The 16841-nt window shown below is 40.4% G+C and overlaps 1 protein-coding gene across 5 annotated transcripts in view; it reads left to right on the top strand.

Moving 5' to 3' along the window:
- The window catches only part of PRDM1 (PR/SET domain 1), a 128628-nt gene that overhangs the window by 64214 nt on the left and 47573 nt on the right, over positions 1–16841 (top strand). The gene's annotated exons all lie outside the window — the stretch shown is intronic.

Raw genomic sequence — 16841 nt, forward strand, 5'->3', positions numbered from 1 at the left:
AACAGAAGCACCATAATAGCAGCCCATTTGGTCTAGGAGGTTCAGACTTGGAAATTCTGCCTCTGAACGATCCCCAAACTTTAGAGAAACTTTGGGCCTTAATCATATTGTTAAAATTCAGGCATGTCTATTATTTAAAGAGCAACATTTATTTTATATACATGTAAAAATAATTAAGATTCTCACAAAACATTTCCAAGCTCTCACTTTCTATACAAAGACAGTTGAAATTCAGTATGTAATATTCTTGGCTTTAAAACGTGTCTAACACAGAATCAATATAATTTAGTCTTTTTTCAGTTATTGGCACAGTAATTTGGTATTCCACCTTTGTATATTTAGGATAGAATGCTATAATAGAGATCCAGCACTTTACAATTTTCTCCTCTTTGCTTGTGTTATCCTGCATCTAGATTCTGTAACCTTTTTTCCCTTAATAAGATAGAGAATATTTTCACTACAAATTAATAAGATAGTTTAGTCCTGAATAAAGCAGTAGCATTGTAACCAGGTGGCCTCTGCAATAGCAATAGCTGTTCACAAGAAAACTTTAGAATGGAATTTAACAAGTTAAAGGTATTTTTGCTATTCAAATAAACATTTCCTATCCTATTAAGACACTGTAATCTAGGCATGCAATTCTTTTCAGTTAAACTACTATAATACTATTACATTTAATGAATTTACTCCTGACTTCTGCTATTAAAAGTGAAAAAGGATCAAAATGTAATGTATAAAATACCTGATTTTCTTTTCAACTGTCATGCACTTTTATTTGCAGCATACACTCATTTCACTCTGACTGCAGAATGAAACTAGATTGGTCAGTTTTACTTTGCTTAGCAGTAAATTTTACTTTAATGTTTGTCATGTTACTGAAGCTGCTAGTGGACAATGGGAATATTTCACAGCATTTAAAAGAAAATCTTCTAAACACCTCTATATTAGGGGTTTTTTAATTATTTTTTTCAAAATCTGTTTTGAGAGCCCAAAATTAATGTATTAGTATCATTTTATCTTAACCAACTCTTCATACATGGGTGTTATTTGGTATGATGACTAAAAGCATTGCGTTGGTATAAATGATCAAATACAGTAAAGGTGAATGTACGTATTTGAAATGGATCAAATATGTATAATACCAATCCTAAAAGAATAACTACTCTGTTTTCTGAATTTCACAGTGGCTTTCACTTAATTTAAGTGGAAGATGTGCAACATTACTCAGGAGATATAGCCATACTCTGACCATTTAAATGGATTTTTCTGTAAATTGTAGATTAGGTTTAAGTGAATTTGTATAGAAATGGTAAGGTTTTTTCAGTCAAAAACTAAAGTGAGTCTGAGTGAGTTTCAGGATTTGAAGTAAATCTGAGATTTAAGAATCTGAAATGAGAGAATGTCCTTATGCTAAATATTTATAATTGTTAAATAAGTATAACTTGGACACTTCAAAGCAGAGTCTTCATGTACTGCCCTGCTTAAGACCCTCTTACCTTGATTGTAAAGAGTAAGTTCTAAAATTGCTTTTTGAATAGAAGTTTCTGTACCAATATCCATTTTACAACAACATAATCAGTTGCAGCATACCTGCTAAATATTTACGATAGTCTGGCTGGGTGGAAGATTCATAATCTCTAACCTTAATAGCACAAAGAGTAAGTTCTAAAGACTGTCTGGAGTACAAAGGTTATGAAGTGGTTGTAAACAGCCTCCAGAATAAAAACCTGTCTGAGGCTCCACTGCAGGAGAACACCACCATTGGGTTCAGGTTCCTTGGTTTTTTCAGTAAGATTTTGGAATAAAGTCTTAGATGGTGTAAATTGCTGTAGGTCCATTGATTTCAATAGAACTATGCTAATGTATGTCAGTTGAAAAATTGGCCTAAGAGTTTACAGGGTTGTCAATCTAGTTTGTAGTACCAGACCTGCATTTATAGCAGGGGTGGGCAATTATTTTGGGCGGAGGGCTGCTTACTGAGTTTTGGCAAGCCATCAAGGGCCATATGACAGGCTGCCAAGGGCAGATAAATATTAATTTTCTAATTTTTTTAGGGGCCCTTTTGGCTGGATAGAATGGCCCATTTTGACTGCCCCTGATTTATAGTATCTGCAAGTGGGGAAAGCTAATGTGCTGATTTAGCAAGCTACTTAATCGTGTACCTAATTTTACCCTAAGTTTTTAATACTGTAGTTAGTCCCGTTGATTTAGCAGAACTACTGTCATGGTTAAAGTTAAGTCTCTGCTTACGTACAGAGAGAACCAAGTTCTAAATTCTACGAGAACCAAAAATAGATAAAGAAGGAGGTGGCTGACAGCCTTTATCTTCAGTATATTTAAATCATTTTTTTCTTTTGGGCCTAACACTATATGGGATAACATATATTTTGGAGGACATTATATGGGTCTTATCCAGTGACTGACTCCTGAGGTCAATGGAGGTCGGTCCCTGGGTACCAGTGTGGTTTGGAATGAGTATAAGGCCCAGAGTTTTAAAGTTATTTGGATTAGGGGTGTCAAATTTATCAGGCCCAGTGGCCTGGAGCTAGTCTGCAGGCTAGTTTGGGCCCACAAACCAACCCTGCACAGTGTGGGGCCAGTCCTGCATGCAGTCTGCAGATCAACTCCAAGACCCACAGACAGTATTTTAGTGGTGGTACAGCTCCACAGGTTATCCCATCCACCAGCTGGGTCAGTCCTTTCTCACAAAAGACCAGAAAGATACCCACAAACCATATTTTACCCAATACCCTAGGCTGTAGATCCTCATCTAAAAGTTGGAAGGCCTGCTTTCAAATTACCACTGCCTGATTTGGAACAGGGGCTTAAACCACAGGTATCTTACTTCCCATGGGAGGTATCCTAATCACTAGGCCATTGGCTCTTCTGGGCATGTTTCTCAATTTCTCCAGCTGAAGTTGTTCCACAGTGCACTAGTAAATATCAACTGCAGTAGGGATTTGAACCTGACCACCCCCCATTGCTTCCCTAGCTACTGGGCCATAGACTCACTTTGTCTAGCCCAGTGATTCAACCAGGGAGCTGTGGGGTGCCACACAATGTTAGCAGAGTTTCCAAAACATTACAATCTGTGGTGGCATGTCTAAGTTATTTGCAACAGATCATTTTTATAGTGAAAAAAAGAGTGAAAATGAAGAGCTGGCATTTTCCAAGGGGTGCCTCAAGCCTATAAAGGGGTGTCTTGAATCTGTTGAAGGGTACTTCAGATCTGAAAAGGTTGAAAAGTACTGCTCTAGCCAGTTGACTTTATAGGTAAAATTAATTAGGGAAAATTTAATTCAGTGAGTTAAGGAGCCAGGAGCTTTTGAAAATCCCTTGGGTGCATCTGGTGGATCCTTAGGTGTCTAAATACTTTTTAAAAATCTAGATCCTGATTTTCAAAGATAAAATAAGGTTCTTAACTTCTATTACATTCAATAGCATTTAAAGAAACCACGTGCTTCTGTAGGTTGTGGCATACATCTGTTTTTAAGAGCCTCTCCCAAAGGGAGTTTTTGATTGAGAGCGAGTCATCAGTTTCTATTGATTGCTTCCATATTTAAATAAACAAATGATTTATATATGCATTTGCTGTTTGCCACAAGAATTCAAGTTACTGTACTATACTCTCTTTCTGCTTCTATTTTTATTGGTACTGAAAATAAATTTATTTCTGTTAAATTTTGCAGAGAATCCCCATAGAAAAAATAATTTTCTTTCAGTGTATAACATGACAGATTTCACATCTCCTTTTTCTATTTGTTTTATATAATCTAAAGTTTAATTTAAGATAAAGTTGTAAAAACCTACCAACCACTGTCCATATCTCTCAATTTTTTACTAGTAGTTGATGATGATAGCCTATAATACCCTATGGACCTACTTCAGAGCTCATTGAAATCAACTTTGGAGCTCTGGGAGAGCAGATATTAAACTTTATCCCCAGAAGCTACTTTATCTTTGACGTCAGATGTGGCAAAACTTAGTCATTTTTTACTCTCTCATTTTGGTCACGTATGCATGTGCAAAGTTAGCATATACCATATGTTCATAATAGTAAGTAATAGTTACTGGTACCTTTCAGAACAGACAGGTTTTCACTGAAATAATTCAGAGTTCTGAATACTAAGCACCTTGCAGAATTAACTCATTTTCATTTTAAAGTTTATTTTGTAGAACATGCAATTTTGAAATAAGTTTGCTGGCTTGTGTAATATGAAATACAAAGGACAGCTTCACACATGTCAACCTAGTTTTGCTGTTAATCTGCCTGTTTTCATTTTCTTTCAAAACATAAAGAACTGTGCTGAAATAATTTTTTTTTTTATTTAATTTATTATTTTTATGTCGTTCCATTAATACAAATGTTGATGAATGAACAGCTTTTGAAAAAGACTTAAAAACCACTACGGTGTACTTGGTCTATATGGTAAATCTGAATCCCTGCAGAAAGCAAGACAAATACCAAATAAATACTGCTAATTCTTAAGGGATCTTGTGGCCCTCAGACCTTGCCAATATCTGTTTGTCAAGTGATGCAACAGTTTGCTAATTAAACAGTTTGCAGTGATGTTTGGAGCAAAACTTGTAGACATATAACCAATTGAACAATTTATTGCTGTAATTGAAGGGATTAGTTGGTGTTTATTAACTAGCCTTCCTGCTATGTTTACCGATGAATCATGGTAATAACCCTTGGACCCTGACTTTTGTTTTTAAAGATTCCATAGGTATTATTGACACTTCAGTATTCAAGTTGTTACTTCAAGGCCACAACTGTAACTTAACCCATATTGTAAATTCAGCAAAGTTATGCTGTTGGTTTTTTTTCTGGTGGGTGAGGCATTATGCTTTCAGTACAAAAATGGATCTGAATTTACAAAGTATTAAAAATAGCTTTATGATAAACAGTGCTTAGTCTTAAAATTAGTCCATGTATATAGTAGTTTATCTTCCTTTTACAAGCATTGTTTCCCCTACTGTCTCCATCATCATTAAAGTAGACTTGTAGCTAGGAGAATGGCATTATTGCTGTCGTGTACAGCAGGGATGCCAATGAAATGTCTAAGGCACATGCAGTTTTGAGCACAAATCTATTCAGTGGAACAATGAGTCCTGATGGTGATAACAGGCTGCTTCTCCCTTTTCCAAATGAAAGCTGTTTAACTAGAACTAATTGGCCATTCCTAAAGTGCAATTAGCAGGGGTATTAATCTAGGCCTGACGGGTGTGAAAATTAGTTTCTGGTAGACCACTCAACAGACAGTGCATCTGATGAGCCATGGGGATGCCTGTAGCAATTGTGATCCTAAACTTGAAGGGCTTTAATGTACCAAAACTGAATAGCCCATTTTTGTCAACAGCATTTGACTTGAACATTGACTGGAGAAGAATTGATGGGAAGGAAGTGCTTAATACTTCCTGCCAGAATACTTTTTTTACTCAGTTTCATTACCAGTAAGGAAATGTTTGTTCCCTTCTCCATTTTTTTCTTTTTAATTAGCAGTATGAATTTAAAATATAATTCATATTGTAAACCACTTGTTTTCTTTTCATTCCTAAAGTTATTTATAAATATAGAAATCCATCCTTTTTTGTTGCTGTCTGCATTGAATGCTTCTTCATTCCACTTTTTGCTGGTACACATAAGCAAACCTTCTCAATTCATCTGCAGTGCAACTATTAAATGGTATTAGAATTGTTTTCTGGTTTTGAAAGTCAGGAAGTGCTTGAGCAACTTGGGCCAGATACTTAGTTTCTGTAGATCAGTGTAGCTCTTCCGCAGATGGTGTATATAGTTCAAAGGATCTAAATTGATTGACCTCCACTGAGGATCTCGGTCCTTGAGTTCCATGGATTCATTCTGAATTGCTATGAATTCCATCTGAATCTGTAGACAGCTGCATGCACTAGTGGGCTTCAGGCTTAGAACTAGACAAGGAAATTTGTATTTCCTGTTGTAATTAGAAGAGGCTTCGACTATGCAACAATAAAATACAAAACCTACTCTAGAGATACGCATAAGTGTGCTGTAAATGTAAGAAAAAATTTGGAGATCCTCTTGATATCAAGGAAATGAATATGTAGTGTGTACATTTTGTGTGTGTATATAGCTATTATGTATGAAGATATAGAATACATATTTCATAGTCAGTTAGTGCTCTCTCTCCCCAACTTTTTTTGATTTGTTTTTTCCCTGGTAGGACTAGGGACCTCTAATTTTTGTGTTCTGCTGTGGGAAGGATGTATAATGATACCTCCAAAGGGGTGAATTTGTAAAGTATCTCAAAGTCTAGACCACCGTGCTATTCTTTAGAGGTATGAGAAGATTGGCAAGTAAAGAAAAATAGAACTGAAAAGACACCTTCAGTCACTGTGTCCAGTTACCTGTATTGCAGGCACCCTGCATCCCAAAATCCCTTTGTGACTTGATCAATCTCCATCTTAAAGGTAGGTAGGGATTTTTGCTCCCCTACTACTGCCATCAATTGTTTGATAAACTCATTGCTCTGATGGATAGAAACATTCTTCTAGTTTCCAACCTGAATTTATTCATGGGTGTTGTAACTACCCCTTTATTCTTATGCCAACTTTGTCTTTTAGCTTACGCAATACTTTTCTTTTCCTCTAATGTATTTATCAAGTAATCATACCTCCTCCCAAAGTTTGTTTTGCTAGCTAAACAAGCTAAGCTTCTTACTCTCCTCTTGTAAGACACACTCATTTATTCTGCAGTTGTCCTAGTAGCTCTTCTCTACATGGGTTACTCTTTCGAGCACAAGTGACCCGAACTATACACAATAAGAAAAGAGCTGCTATCTTTTTAGACATGTGGAATACTTCAGAAGTAATTTTCTTCTGAAGTACAGATGCCCAATGAAATTCCTCACCGTTATTTGCCTGGTCCATAATGATACGAGAACGGTGGTTTTCAATAATGGATCTATCACAGAGCCATTTGAGGTTAAAAAAAAGGAGTTAAGAAAGGCTGTGTCGTTGCTCCAACACTCTTCTCAATATTTCTTCTGTGATGCTACATCTAAGCACCAGTAAGCTTCCAGTCAGAGTGGAACTAAACTACCATATGAATGCTAAATTGTTTAATCTCAGCCGACTCCAAGCCGAAACCAAGATCACCCTGACCTCAGTCATTGAGCTCCAGTATGCTGATGATGCTGTAGTGTGTGTTCACTGAGAAGCAGACCTTCAGGCAATGGCCAATGTCTTTACCAAGGCATACAAGAAAATGGGACGGATGCTTAACATTCAGAAGACTAATCAACAAACTCTTAATGAGAAGTCCCCAGCTCCAGTAATTCAGATTCATGGCGAGACTTGGGAGAACATTGAGAATTTCCCATACCTCAGAAGCCATCTCTCACACTGGTTGACAGTGATGAAGAAATCCAGCATCACCTGAAATGTACAAGTGCAGCCTTCATACACCCGAGGAAATTACTGTTCAAAGATTGTGACATCAAATCAGAAACCAAGCTCATCATGGTTTATCAGTCATGATCCCCACCTTATTATATGAAGCTGAGATGTAGACAGTGTACAGGAAACATCTCAAGATTCTGGAGAAGTAGCATCAGTACTGCCTTCAGAAGATCCTTTGAATCCAGTGGGTAGACAAATGCACCAACATTAGTGTCTTTTTGCAAGCTAACACCATGAGCATCATAGATTTAATAGATTTCATAGACATTAGGGCTGGAAGGGACCTCGGGAGATCATCGAGTCCAGCCCCCTGTCCAAAGGGCAGGAAGTCAGCTGGGGTCATAGGAGCCCAGCAACATAAGCATCCAATTTGCTCTTGAAGGTGTTCAATGTAGGTGCTTGAACCACCTCCGATGGCAGACTGTTCCAGACCTTGGGGGCTCGGACAGTAAAGAAATTCTTCCTTATGTCCAGCCTGAAACGGTCTTGCAGGAGTTTGTGACCGTTCGACCTCGTCATCCCTTGGGGCACTCTGGTGAACAAACGTTCCCCCAGATCCTGGTGGCCACCCCTGATAAACTTATAGGTGGCCATCAGATCACCCCTGAGCCTACGCTTTTCCAGGCTAAAGAGTCCCATGTCTCTCAGCCTATCATCGTAAGATCTGTTTTCCTGACCTCTGATCATGCGCGTGGCTCTCCTCTGGACTCTCTCAAGCTTCTCCACATCCTTTTTGAATTGTGGAGCCCAAAACTGGACGCAGTACTCCAGCTGCGGCCTCACCAAGGCCGAGTAGGAGGGGAGAATGATGTCCCGGGATTTGCTCGAGAAGCATCTATGGATGCACGCCAGCATTTTGGTCGCTTTACTAGCCGCAGCATCGCATTGCAGGCTCATGTTCATCTTGTGGATGCATCAAGACGATGATTATCCAGTGTCAACTTTGCTGAGCTGGCCATGTCATCTGGATGTCTGATACCCAAGTCCGGAAGCAAGCTTTATTCTCCCAACTCAGTCAAGGCATATGCTCGAGAGGAGGGCAGAGAAAGCACTTTAAGGAGGGCCTCAAGGCCAATTTGATAAAATGCAACATCAACATTAACTCATGGGAGACTATTGCCCAGGACCATGCCAAAAAGCGGAAGAGTCTTCTGCAAGGATCTTAGTAATTTGAAACCTTACAATGACAACAGGAGATGGAAATGTGGGAGTGGCAGAAACAGCATGTTACAGACTGAATCAAGAAGCCACCTTGCACAGAAACATGTGCCCAAGGTGCAATGGTCTTTCAAATCTGGATAGACCTTGTCATCCATCTTTGGACTCACAGATAAGACAATCATGGAAGAAAATCCTTGACTGCAAGGGATTACCAATGATGATCACCTTTGCAACAGAGGTGTAACTAGAAAATCAGGCAAGCAGTGGAGTGAGGTAAGGGGAGAGAAGGGAGGGTGCTGAGGGCAGGGGTGTTGTCTGAATGCTTAATTCCTCATACAGGAGCAGCTGCTACTATGCATGGGTGACTGGTGCCACCTTAGTCAGAGACCAGTCAGCAACCAGGGGGGAAGGTCCCCGCCACATCCAATCTCGCCAACTGGTGGGAGGGGTCCCCTGTGGCCAATCTCACCTGCCAGTGTGACCGCAGCACTCCTGGAAGTGGCTGTGGCACTTCATCCAGCACTTCCACTCCCCAGCCGGCACTCATGGGGTGGGGGGCACCAGTGCTCCCACCTGCCCATCACCTAAGTGGGGAGTGCAGCCTGTCAGGGGGTGTACCAGCACTCTCAGGGGGTGCACATGCACTCCCTATACATCGCCACTGCTACTATGGCATGAATTCCCTAAACACAGGCCACTGCAATGGCAGTTTGACACTTGCTGCAGCAGTGGCACAGGCTCTCTGGCAGCTGCCAGTCTGGCAGTCCTTCTAAATCAGCACCTAGGGCTGGTGCCATATTCTCCTACCCTTAAATGCTTTGTTGCCCAAGCATCTAGAAAATAATTTACTTCTATTCTTGATACCTGAATTTGCAAAGCAGCCTGGAGGCTTACACTCAAGTTATTTGATAGTTAAAAAGGTGGCCCACTCTTAACATTTTTCTTTGCTTGCTCTGGTCGATTTATCTCAGTGTAATGCTAATATTGCCCATGGCACAGATTTAGTCCCCCATGGCACACAAGACCTTCCCTGCCTCAGGCATGGGGTTGGACTTGATAACTCCTCTATGATTTCTATTGTGCATAATGAATAAAAGGAAAGAGTCTTTTGAATCAGACTAGTGGTTTAATCATGAGATTGGCGTTCAGCTCCTATTTCTGCTCTGGGTTTTCAGTGAAAACTTAGGGAAGTCATTTAATTTCTCTATTACACTTCCCTGTCTCTAAAAAATTATTCTTTATCTGTATTTTCTACTAAGTGGGTAAATTCTTTGATGAAGTAACTTTCAATTACCATATTTGCTCAAATGCAAGATGAGGTTTTTTCCCCTAATCAGCATAGGGGGGAAAGCCCCTCATCTTACATTCGCACACAAGGAAACCACATTAAATACACTGTCTGTCTTTGAACTGCTACTGAAAGCAGCATATGCTCAATAATGGAAACCAAATGTGAAGTTAATTAAATGCAGCCAACACTGAGCATGACCATAAAATTCATGGCCCATATTGGGCAAATATGCCAATGGGAGCCTACCACAAAAATAGATCAGTGCAACCTATATAAATAAAATAATTGCTAGTACCCATTGAGTGCAGTCCCCCTCAGCACCAGCTCTGTTTTAAGTCATGGTGAGCCACTACACAGCTGAGCTGTGCCTTTCTTTCCCATTTCCAATTATTTCCATTTCTTCACCGGCCTTAAATGTCTGGCAAACATCACCAAACAGGGCCCCAAACATTTCACCCAGAATGCCTCTGTTGGCCCCTCTCTCACCTTTTACATATAATTAGCATGGCCCCATCCTCCATGGAGTGAAACCAAACCAGGCTGCTCTATGCCTCATCTACATATATATATATCTACATATATATTTTTGGAGGATCCCAGGACTCATGATAAAAGCACCCATTTCCAGTCATGATTGGGGGAGGGGGTTAATTAGCACATGAATCCTTTGTGTGGAGGTACCTGGAGTAGATGCATACTGACCACTGCTGAGCTGTGGGGTCACCATGGCATGAAATACTATTGACCTTGCTGGGGCCTAGCCCAATTAACTACATGGTAAATCATGAGCCTTTTGTGCGTCACTTGTACTATCTATCTATCTATCTATCTATCTACTTGAAGGCTTGGGATAAGCATAGTTGCTTATTAACCTGGCAGGGGAAATGCCATCTATCTGTGGCCATGAAGGCAATTTTCCTGAACCACACTGTGGGAGAACTGCTCTTCCGGCATGGTTCAGTACCTGCCAAGGTGTAACAGTTTTAAGCCCAGTTTATGGAAATGAGAATCACCCCCTTTGCCTGCTCCAAGGACTTTATGGCTAAGGGCAAGCAAAACTCAAGGCATCCGAACCCCAAGCCTCCAGGCTTGAGCCTGCAAGTAGGATGCTCACCAAAGGATTTGAAAACATCTAAAGCCCCAGGTGTGGGTGGAGGATGTTTGCTGGCAGTAGGGCCACTTAGGTTCTGGACTCTTGGATTTGGAATTAGTTTTGGCTAATATGGCCTTGGATACAAATTAATTTAAAAAAAAATTGTACTCTATGTAAGTACGTGCCCAAGTGCTACTTGAAAGTATGTTCATACTAAACCTTGCAGCAATTTCAAGAAAGGTAAAATGCATCAATTCTAAGCCTATGGGCACTATATTAAGGTCAGTGTTTTCAGGTTTGCTCCTCCACATGCTCAGGGTTTTGATGGTAAGGAGAGGGAGTAGGGGCTGTAGGGAAAATAATTTGGGGGGAGGCAGAGGGCAAAGGGGCTACCTGACCTCCTAGATTTATTTTCTCTGCTGTAGCAGTGCAGGGGGAACAAATGAGAGGCAAACCTCCAATAATTAGAAACTATACCTGGAAAATTAAAACAAATGTGTATATTTTCCATCTATAGAATCTAATTTTTGGGGAATCATCTTATAATCAGGTAAAGTACGGTACTATGCATCTGCATGACACATAGTATATAATACTAGGTCTTTGCTGAGATATCTAACATTACTGTAATAACAATATATTGCCATTCTCACTATCCAATTGTGTGATTTTGAATGTTTGCTTAGAAAAAATTTGAAATGGGACCTTTGGGACAGTTCCTGGAAATGGAAAGCATATTGGCACAATTAAAATATTGCCAATATGATAACTTCTGTGATCATCTTCCCACTTGTGGCAAAGTGGGAGTCCCTTGCTGGCCACAGGCCTAGCTTCCCACCTGCCTCTGGGTATGCCACCCACCTGTCTCTCCCACCATGCCTTGTTGTTAAATAATGTTGTTAGTTAAAGTGGAAGGCTGCCCATTGTACACCCCGATATTGGGGGGGTGCTATCCATAGCTCCGTTCCACCCCTACACCACGGGCCAAGCCTCGCAGATGGCATCTCAGGCAGTTAGTTCAACCCCTTTTCCTTTGCCCATTAGCTGTGGCCCCCAACCCTGGGGACCTTTGGCTTCTGTAAGCCCTGTTGGGACCCCGAGCTCCTTAGCTCTTTATGGGCATCCCTCATGGTGGGCCCCTGGCCCTTTTGACCCTTTGGTCCTGGCCCCAGCATTAACCAGTCAAGTACCTCAGCAGGATTTTCACCTCCTGCCTGCCTTAGGGATCGGGATCCCCCATTCCCAGCTCAGGTGCTCCTGGAAGCATGCCTGGCCCTGCAGGGTCACTCCCTCAGCAGGCTCAGGTGCCTCCAGAAGTTTACCTGGCCTACCCTGCTCTGATGCTAATGGCATATAGCCCACCAGGTGAGGGCTGGGGTTAAGGCGCCCCTACTCGCCTTTCACCAGGGCGGTAATTGGCCTGGCATTTCCTGGGGGCTCCCATACCACTGAGAGCCCCACCAGGCCACCCACTCCCAGCAGGGTGCAGGTTTAGGTCATGCCTAGGACCAGGAGCCTCCAAACCATCTACTGCAGCTCCTGCCCTTACCTCCAGGATGTTCCAAATAGCCAGGCAATGTTACTGCCTAGCCTGCCAGTAGCAAACTGCTCTGCTTATATAGGCAGCCATGGATCTACAATGGATGCCGCTATTAAGCACCTACTGGCTGCTTGGCTTGGCCCTTAAAGTGGCAGGCATTCTTTCCTCTTCCTCCCTTTTTCTTCCTCTCATGACTTTGAAGCCCACACAAAATGAAGTAAGTGTTTGCGAAATTTAACTTTTTTGGTAAATTCACTCCCAAATTGGAAAGTCTACTGGAAGGGAAGTGAGGGCCTTGGTACACCCACTTACAAATCCTGCAAAACCTAACTATAACATCAGTATTCTCTCTATTTGTCAGAACTGATTAGTCAACTTGATGTCATAACTGGGTAAAAAAAATGGGTGCAGTTTTGCAAGTTGGCAAGTGGAACTCTTTGAATTATCCAACAATGAAGGGTCTCTTGAACATAAAAATCAAACTGCGTGTGATTGTTAGTGGTAGGTATGCTGTATTACATTGTTTTAACCTGTCCACTTAGATGCAAAAACTGGAGTGCAAATGTTAAAGTTCATTACTGCTCAAAACTTCTATATTAGCAAGTTATTTTGCAACTACACATTCAGGAATAACATTTCAAAATGGCATTTAGATGCTTTTTCTCTTTAAATGTAGAATGCAGTAGTAATGATAATATTCTAATGCTTCCTGCTTAGAACAGTAAACTTTGCCTTATGCCATTTAAGCAGAAAATCATTGGCCAACATAAAATGCTATCTATATAGGAATTATCCTATCTATGGATGGAAAGCTTCAGCTGTTTGCTGAACAGACTGCAAAGAAGCACAATGAATAATAGTATCCAAAGTCTCAAGTTTGAAAAGTCAGAGGAAATGGCAGCAAGAAAACGCAAATGAAGATGGATGAAACTCCAAAAGGGTGAAGGAGATGTCCCCCGCAGTGGACAAGGATGGACGACTGACTCCTGGGTCACTTCAGCTGTTGCTTTTCATAGTGGTGTTTTGAAAGGGCAGTGTTTCAGAGATGTGTTTCCTGACTGTGACCGCTGCACAGCACTTACAAATCCTGTGCATGGGTCAGTCAGAGGTCATTGCAAGTTAACTCAACACCTCAGATTGAGAGAAAGCTCTAGGGAATAAATTGTCTAATATCACTCTGTCTCAAAGGCACTGTGAAAGTTCACATACAGTTATTTTACTGTTTTTCTAACTAAAAAAGTTATCTCAGTGTTAGGTGCCTGTGGCCTAGTACTTTTCTGCCTGCCAAAAAGTTGATCCAAAATTGATTTGGTTTTTCCTATCTTGTTCATTTTTTGCTTTTAAATAATAAATTTCTTGCTTTTATTCTGTTACTTTGAAACTCTGGGACTGGTTCTGGCCTCCATTCAGCTGGTATTTACTGCTGTGACACAGTGGGCCCATATAGAATCTTCAAGGAGCCAGGAATAATTTATGCTTTAATGCACATTAGCCTATTTTAATGCAAATTAAAGTGTCACTTAAAACCGTGCTGTTTAGTTAATGCACATTAAAATAGACTAATGCGTATTAAGCATCACTTAAAACCATGCTCTTTAGTTAATGCTAATTAAGACAGGCTAATATGCATCTTCCTAGTACCTCACAATGGAAGTACTAGATTTAAAGCACATTAACTAAAGCACATTAATGCACATGTAGACACACCCCCTGTGAAAGCAGAATAGCCTGCATTTTTGTGGTAAAAGCAGACATTACCAAATGAAGTAGATTAGCTGTGGAAGGACACAACCTGCCACAGCTTATTTACTTCATTGGGTGAAACACACATTGCCTGTTGTCCTGTATCAGGTAGGACCCTGATGCACAATCTGAATATAAACAAAGATTATACTCTTGTTGCAAAAAATACCTAAGAGTATAACGGAGTGTATTAAGAGAAGTATCTCTTGAAAATCAAGGGAAGTAATTCTTCCTCTCTTCATGCTTCCAAGAAAAATACGGACAGATTGGAAAGAATCCAGTGGAAAGTGACAGAAATGACTAGAAGCTAGGAAAACATGATTAATGAGGAAAGGCTAGAAGAACTAGGGTTATTTAGTCTGGAGAAGGCAAGACTGAGGAGAGATTTGCTAAAAGTCTTCAAATACCTAAGGCCAGTTATAAATAGGACAGAGATAGATAGACTTTTTTCTGCGGCTGTAGGACTAGGAGCAGTGGCTTCAAACTACAGCAGAGGATATTTAGGTTGGAGGTCAACATGGGTCCTGGCATGGAGGTATGGGTCACCAAGAATTCCTTGGGTCCCAGGTCACCCATGCCTACTTGTGGGACCCATGCCTCCATATGAAACACAGGTCAACACAGTACCTGGCACAGGTCTCATCATGGAGGCACGTGATTCCAGAGATTCCTCCCATCCTGTGCCCCTACACTGGGACCCACATGACCTTTCCTTATTCACTGAGATGTTCCTCTGGAGATCCTGAGGCAGATGTCCATAGGAAGGGAACCCTGAGTTTCCCTGCTTACAAAGAGATTCCCCAAGATTCCCTGGGGCAGGTCTCTGTAAATGGAGAAAGTTGGGCAAGTGCTCCTAAAACCTGAGGGTCTTGGTCCTGCAAAGAAATTCTTGAACTGCACAGGATTGGGCCTCAGAGCAGTAGTCCAGGTTGGCTGGAGAGTAGGAGCAGCTCCAGGCTTCCTGAACTCTCCCACTACTGAGCAAATAAATGGCCAGTGCATTAAAGCAGCACCATTTAACACTACCTTTTGTCATGGCCACTGATGTGGCCAAACAAAGGGTAGAGTCATCTATTTACTCACCATTTGTGCTTCCAGAAATGTTTTTATGGCTGCACACATGCAACATCAGGCAAAATCCATTTTTACACTTGCAGAACACAGCTCAGAGTATGTGCTAGGGCCAGTATGTATCAAATGCCAGAGAGAGGCCTACATATAGCCCTTGTGCAATAGGGATGTTAAACTGTTCTGAAAGGCCACAGGCAGCCCTGAAAGGCCACAGCTTGCCCTGAAGCATTAAGGAAGTTTATCATACACTATAGATGAGGGTGTGTATAAACTGTAAACAGTACAAATGTTGACTACAAAACTGGGAAATCAAGATTAAATATTACTGGAGATGGGTGCAGGTAATGTTTGCTTATATAATTAAAACCTCATGTATTCTGTAGCAAACTGGACCAAGCTTCTGTAACTCCATTGTGTTGCAGACTGTAAATAGAACAGCTGCATTCAAATGAAAAGGTGATAGGTATCACTAAATGTGAAAATAAATTATACAAAAAGTGCACCAATACCTGTACTTATATTTAAACTGGAATTAATATCAAATAAAACATATTTTTCACACTGCTCTCATATTTAACTTGTCATTGTAGAACACCAGTTGTCATTGTAGAACACTTCCTCTCCTGAGAGCCAAGGCAGACACTATTGGATTGGTTTGCACTTAAGTTATATTTCCACAGCCATGAGGGCTAAAATCCTATCATTTTGAACCTGAGAACAGAGATTTGGAAAAGCTTAGACACTGAAGCATAAGGGATAAAATCTACAGTAAATTCTGCCAGCCACAGAATTCTTTTCCCAAAATGTTAAATATTAGTATGCATATCCCCTACTTTATATATATGTGAGCGTGAATATCTTGAAAAGTATTTTCAGAAATATTTTTTTGCATTCACAATATATAACATCTTTTGAAATCTTAGCCTTTATTCTTTTTTGGACAACTTATGTGGGAGGGAAAGGCTATAGGAAGGGGCCTGACAAGATTATGGTGTTGTTTCTATACATTTCCTTTATTCTTGTGGCTACAAGGAAATTATGTGTTGTTAAGTCAAAGCATGGCCTATGAAGTTAAACTAAAATAAACCCTAAAGTTCTCCTTTTGATAAAAGAGAAAACTACACAGCAGAGACACAGGATATCTTTAATTTAAATAGTTGGTTTAGGTATATTAATTTGAGTTCAAAGCACCTTTCAAAGGGTATGATGCCCACATTTTTAATTTTTCCTAATACCAAGCATCTGGTGTAGACTGGTTTGTGGTACTGAGAGCAAAAGGAAATACATTATTCATAGATGAAAGGAGTGAAGGAGAATCACTGTCCTGACTAAAAATAGCCTTTTTCCACCAGTTAATATCAGCTGGAGGTTTGATTAAACAGTAATTGTCTAGTAAGAGACAATAATTAAGTGTGAATGTTTCCTCTAGGAAGCCAGACCCAGGTGGTGAAAGTTAAGTATTGTCCTTCAGATAAGGTCCTGAAAGCAGTTTTCCTGGATGT

This window comes from Crocodylus siamensis, chromosome 1, assembly GCF_052110815.1.
Source record: "Crocodylus siamensis isolate JL-2025a chromosome 1, ASM5211081v1, whole genome shotgun sequence".
NCBI classification, from domain to species: Eukaryota; Metazoa; Chordata; order Crocodylia; family Crocodylidae; genus Crocodylus; species Crocodylus siamensis.